This window comes from Mastacembelus armatus, chromosome 17, assembly GCF_900324485.2.
Source record: "Mastacembelus armatus chromosome 17, fMasArm1.2, whole genome shotgun sequence".
Classification (NCBI taxonomy): Eukaryota; Metazoa; Chordata; class Actinopteri; order Synbranchiformes; family Mastacembelidae; genus Mastacembelus; species Mastacembelus armatus.
Window position 1 is genome coordinate 16,177,254 of NC_046649.1, and position 6,910 is coordinate 16,184,163.

A 6,910-nucleotide genomic window follows, 5' to 3' on the forward strand; every position below is an offset into this window, starting at 1 on the left:
TTCCCTCAGCAGACGAGTGGAGGTTTCAGGGAGTTTTTTCTCTCAACAATCTTGCAAATATCTTGTGGTCTCATCATACAAGCCTCAGCCCTAGAGTAATCCAAGAAAAAGGGGACTTTGTGATGTCTGGTTGTAAAAACAAAGCACAATTATGGACTGTATCTGTTCTAATACCTAAAACATCAGAGGAAAAGCCTATGATATCCCTGACACGTGTACCTAAATTAGCAGAGCAGGAGCAGCACTCTCTCTGTGTTAGCTATTCCTCCCCCGGGTCCTAGCTGCTTCGCTCTGAGAAAGTGAGAGGCTTTAATGTACCCCGCTCACTGGACTCCTCTTAACTTCCTGCCCTGTACCAGGCTCTAATAAGAGCAGTAACTTTGTGGTGTGTTGTAATCCGACAACGTTTTGACAGCTGTTCCCATGAAGGAAGTGGGTGCAACTAAAGCACAGTCTGAAGGGAAAAAAAAAAAGCAAGCTTTGCTCCCCACCTCCTCCTGACTACCTCCCATTCCCACTCTCATCCCCTCGGTCTGCTCGGACATGCAACTGGCTGTCAAGCAGAAAGAGTGGATAGTGTGATAATTGTTGAACTACTGAAAGTGGCAGCTGATTTGTTATTCTAGCATCACCCCACTGCAAAGGATGTATGTGTGCTGTCTTGTGTCAGATCATGTAACTGGATGCAGACTTCATGGCATGGAACTTAGAGCCACTTACACAGAGCCAGCAACATACTTCTGGTACAAAAATGCAAAAGAAGAGGCTCTTAAAGGAAGAGTTCAATGTTTGCTTTGTTTCGAAGAGTTAGATTGGATTGTAGAGCTCATATGCCTACAGTGTACAGTATATATGAAGTTTACTTTACCTAGCACAAAGGTTGGAAACAGGGGTAACAACAACCCTGGCAAACTGGTGGAGATAAAGAGACTCCAGACTCCAGCAAAAAGAAAACACATACACATACACATATGGATCATGAATAAAGCTGTAATTGTGGAGACACTTTGAGGCAAAGAGACATTGTTAGTAAATATAGCTGACTATTATGGTAGCCTCCAGCTGAGATCACCGCAACATTTTGCACAACACAACAGCAAAATAGAAAACATGGCATTTCACAAAACACAACATTTCAAAAAGTAGAGACAACAGTTCTTGTTTGTGACAGGATTGAACCTAATTCAATTCAGAGTTTGGTGAAATGTTGCATTTTCTCTCTTGCTGTTGTGTTTTGTGAAATGTCATTGTGTTTTGCACCTTAGTGGAACAGCAGCCACAGGCATTCATTCTTGGATATTAGAAAACATTAAAACAGAGTAATACCAGAAAAGAAACTGGGAAGTAGTTAAAGTGACTCAGTAATGTTGGTTCCACAGCAATAGCTAATGTTTTCTAACACAGGAGCCTGGAACTAGATAGGTCTATTATTAGATTTTGCTTTTTGAAGCACTGTAGAAGCCAACATTTTCTTTCTGGGATCAATAAAGTTGTGTCTGCATCTGAATATGAATCTGATCCAATCAGACCCAGTGAGGTTATAGCAGAAAACCTTCCATTAATTTAAACAGTGAATTGTATTATTTAAAAAAGTTATTTTTACGTAGTCTCACTTCGATAAAACATCTAATAGGTCTAGTTAAAAAAATGAAATTTGACCACCAGGAGTTGACCTAAAGGACACTGATGACAATCCAAGCATTAGCTGCTTAAAGATCGACTCATCGGGTGAAACATATCTGCCGAGCTCTATAAAAACATCTTAGCTCATACTGCAGGGTTGTGGAACTCACACATTTATGATTTTTTCAGTGTGTTTCAGTTCCTCTCTGGAAAGTGTGATAGCGGTCTGAAGGGTACTGTTTGTGCCTTCCTTGCCTCCTTCCTGCGCCCTGCCCAATAGCATACCCTGTTTAGAACTGTTTTTGATTGTTGTTAAGTACCTGTCAGAGCTCCTTCTTGTTCCTCATGCTTGGAAAAACATGTGAGCTCAGCATCACTCAAAATAGGAACAAATGTTTTAAAAATGCTGTGCTTTAGGGGAAAATACTTACACATTAGATTCTTATGTGTAGAATCTACTGTTCTAACTTTGTTTTAAATAACCATACAGACTGTCAGTCAAGTTTGGTGAAATGGTATATAGACCCTTTAGTGACACAGAGACACATTTCATTTATGTGTTCCTAAACAAACAGAAATACTACTTCAATAACCACTTTGGCAAAGATTAAAGGACAGGCTGCTAAAATTATTAAACACCAGGAAACACATTCACATGTATTATATCTTGACTATGTCTGTAAAAATAGTTTTTTCACTGGCAGTGAACTGCTCCATACTGAAGGTCTCTGCATTTTTTTCCTCCTAGACTAGGGAGAAAGCTCATTGACCATGTTGGAGGCCTCCGCACAAGATGCAATGGATAATGATGATAACTGGCTCGGGAGGTTTTCAACACTTGCTCACAATCATAAAAATGTCAGCTTTACATGACAAAGCTCATTTATCAAAAAGCCCTCCTTGTGTGGTAATATGCTGCACTCCTGTCCAAATACAAATGAAGAATTCAATACAGACCATAATTTGCACAAAAACTGTGTGGACCTGATTTGACATTCTCCTTCTGGAAAAGTGGAACAATAAACAAACAAATTATTCTATAAATAATAAGGGAGCATGTGTTTCTTTCATTGGCAACCATACGTGGTGGGGGGGGGGGGGTGAGCCCCAGAGACCCCATAGCAGGGTTTCTAGGCGGATGGGATAAACATAGATCTGTGTAGATGCCTGGGTTTTTTGGCAAGCTTGCTGCACTTGCAATTGCACCAAGGGAATTAGAGCACTGGCCAGGAGAGGTGCAGGGTTAGAAACATTTTATTCTCGAGGAAATTCCTCCTATTACTCCATTATTCATCAGGCTCTCAGAGGAGATGGATGCTCTAACTGCTCTAGCAGAGGCCATTTTCAGGAAAACAGTTCATCACAGTAGACAAGAGAGTATTCCAATATATCAAATGTAGGATGTATGCAATGGACACATACTCCTTAGTCCATCAGTTAACTTAGACATTAGATACTTTAGAGATCACTGGATGGATATTCAATATCATAACTACACAACATTAAATGTCAGAGCAGGACATCCATTTACAATTGGGAAGGAGAAATGTTCAACAAGGTCATCACCTGTTTTGTGCATCAGAGATGTATGAAATATTAACTTCTGGGACAAATTGTGGGTTTTGTTTTCTCACAAAATGTTGATGTTATGTAAGCACATAAGGGAAAAATTGTACAACTGTTGAATCAAGAAGGACATGGAAATTTTTTTCAGCAGCTGTGCTGACCTCAAACTACTCATTTGTGTCTGCATGTGGAGAAATCCTTGTAGTTGCGGTGACTGTGTATGAGTATGTGTATGACTGTATATGTGTGTGTACAAAGTCACACTGATGAAAGTGAGGGGGCTTAGAGAGATGGGCCATGACGCTGCTGTCCAGCTCATGCTTCAATTGTGCAGTAAAGATTCCCCAGCTGTCCTGAGGATTAGCCCGTGTGCTTATGTGATTAGGATAGATGGCACCGCGGCTAGACCAGGCGCCTCTGACCTACAGAATGAAGAATGAGATGAGACAGGAGAAACAGGATGGACGGATGATGCTGCAGAGGTCAGAAACACAGGCCCCCTAGTCCATAAGAGAGTAAATAAGCCAGTTGTTACCTTTAGTTATGAAAGGCAGTAGACTGTTTTTGTGACAAAGGAATATTATCTTGAAAGATTATTTTTGAAAACACAATCTCACCAATATTTATTTCCAAAATCACATTTATAACTGTGTGACCCTGTTACAGCATCAGACATCTTCACACAGAAAGCTGTAACGCTTTATTATCTGGGGTTGCAGACCTATAAAATAATTCTGTAAAAGATATTTAATTTGCCACCATTAAATCTTGTTACTGAATGGTCTATTTCCCATAATAAGCACATAGGGTTAGGGGGTTATTATTAAAAAAGTGAGTTCTCAGAATTCAAAAGGTTTTATCTTCAAAAAAAATTTAAAATGTGCAAAGATTTTTATCAGACATATTTAGAGTGACTTTCAGAGTGCCGAACAATGGGATTGACATGCACCACGATCCATGCTGATCATAAAAGTGCCTAGCTAAACAAGGTGTTACACATGTACCACTGTTATGAATAGTAGCTCTTTGAACATATGTACACTGGACAGCATGGGAAGACAGTACTTTTCCTCCTGCATCCTCTTACTGAACCGTGTTCATGTTGGCTGGGGAGAACTCAGAATGACTGACATGTGGAATGACAAACAATGTGACAGCATGGTGTATGTGAGCAGCCCTCCAGCCCAGAGCCCTGCACAGCTGCACATTGCCCGGTTGACTGTACCAGACACTATGGCATGGGTTCAACAGTAACACTGACCTCATGGGTCACAACCATTGCTGCCTGCAAACTGGAGGTAGTGAAGCCATTGCTATTGCATATAAGTTAAGACAGCGTAACACAAATAGGTTAAAGTCATATGGCAACTCATTCATTCACTCACCACTTCTACCGTTACAACACTAATGACAAACTTGGTGTGGGAATATGAGCTAAGGAGATAGTAATCCCGTCTATAAATGCAAGATATGCTTTAGCTGGATTCCCACCCTTGCTGTTTTTGTGACAAACATTTGCCAAGTAAATTGAATCCCAAAGGGTAGTGGGGTTTCGTTTAACAGAGAGGTACTTGAGGATCTGTCACCATCTCAACAAGTGTGGCTGGCTGCTTCAATAGGAGCCTCTCATAACGACAGAAGAAAGGAAAGACCACATTGCCAGTGGGGGTGAGTCTCCATTTTTTGTGTGAATTTGGTCATTTGTTGGCTGAGGTTAGCTCCTTAAGATTAGTGTTGTTGCTGGTAGTGTGCGTGTGTCTGTGTATTTGTGTGTGTGTGTGGTGGGATTGGGCTAAATTGTTAATCCATTGATTTAGTTGGAGTTAACACGCTGGCGAGAGTCCAACACAGACTTAAGTCACAATTGAAGTGGGGCAGATATACTGAGAGGAGACGGTGGGAAAGTTGAAACGCTGCTTGTCTTTCACAAAAGGGGGAATCTGAAGAGGAAATTGAAGCAACAGTCTGCGGTAGGCTTACCAAAAGTCCTTAACTACTGTCTACACTACAATCCATGATTTATTTTTGCTAATATTTTTTTACTGTAAAACTTAAGAAATACAGAGAAACTTCTGACATACAAAAAAATAAGTCCCACTGGCAGAATATTACAATTTTTAAGCTGACTTATTGAAAAGACAAATTGCACAAACACCACAATCGGGCCCAAAAACCTAAGATAAATATTTTTCTTTGTAGAACACTGACAGAATAGTATGTCCTTGGCAATGTAAACATGAGAAACATTGTCATCGTGCATGAAAACAGTGATGAATAATTTCATTTTAAAGACAATGGAACAAGGGATTCATTGTGAAACATATTGACCTGTAGACAGATTCAGAGATTCCTGGAACATGTTAAAACAGGACAGTGAAAGCACCAACCATCCAGGACAAAGAAACATTCCTTGTGTCAGTGTTTTTTCACGTTCATGTTTTCAAATATGTTAGCAGGCTTGTTGAGAGAGACAACCAAGATTACTATGGAAAAAAAACACTCATCAATGCTAGACAGCTATTTACGGAGAGGCTATAGCCTTGCAGGAATGGTCCTCCACCTTGACTTATTGAATTATGGAGAAGCTGTCGACAGGTTGAGCAACTGTCTCCTTCTCTATGTGTTTCCTTACATTCACTTTACTCAACACGGCGCTGCAGCTGTCAGTTTATGCTCCATTCCTTGGCTGCAGCCAGCCAGGGTAGATGAGTGCACCTTGCAGTCTCAAATCACAGTGACCTTAGCTTGTTATTGTTCATCCTGATCCTCAAAACACCAGTTCAATGACAGAACATGCCAGCAAATTCACGTTTTTTGGGTGGACTGGTGCTTCGGTTCATTAAACATTTTGTGCTGGTACCCACCAACATCCTAACGCTGCAAAAAGTGTATGAATCAGTCTCTGCCAAACAATATCTCTGTTTATTTGTAATTTTTTTTTGCCTTCATCAGTGGTATATAAGACGACATTAGAGCTATATTACTTGGTAATACAAAATTAATTAAAATCCAAAACATTTACACTTTCCAGTCGGTGTTGAAAAGATATTCAATTGCCTTAATGAACTAATCCTTTCAACAGTAGACCACAAATCTCTTCACAAACATTTTTTTGCAGTTTGAAAATCACAATAATTGCTTGTCTAAGCAGGTGCATCTCTGCTCTCTTGCTGACATATAGATGTCACATAAATGAAATTTTAACAGATTCTTGGGAATTGAAAATATTCATTTAACAGAACAATTTATAGTTTGGAGTCTGAAAAACTGGATTAAAAAAAAATTTAAAAGCTGATACTGAAAGCCATGGCTGCATCATCTGTTGGCCCAGCCAAAAAATATAATTACAGGTGTGTTTTCTGTCAAATGACCTTTGACATTTGCGTTGAATGTACACATCAGATGTGTTGACTCCTCTGAGAGTGCACAGCTGTCCTTTGAGATCTTGCTGAGCTTTGCTTTCTTGAGCAGTTTGTTGTTCCAGGTTTGTTGCTCTAAGAAACAGTTTCTTACACTGTATTCCATCAGAAGTTTAACACCTTTAAAATAACAGTCAACAAAAAGTAGCTGAATAGTGTTTAATGACAAACCATGTCACGGTTTTTCATATTAAAGAGTGTTCAGTTTCAGTTGGCTCAGAACATCTGGGTGGCTAATATGTGGTATATGTGTTGAAGCATAATGCACGCTAGGTTTTGTGGTGTTTTAAACCGAGAGGTCA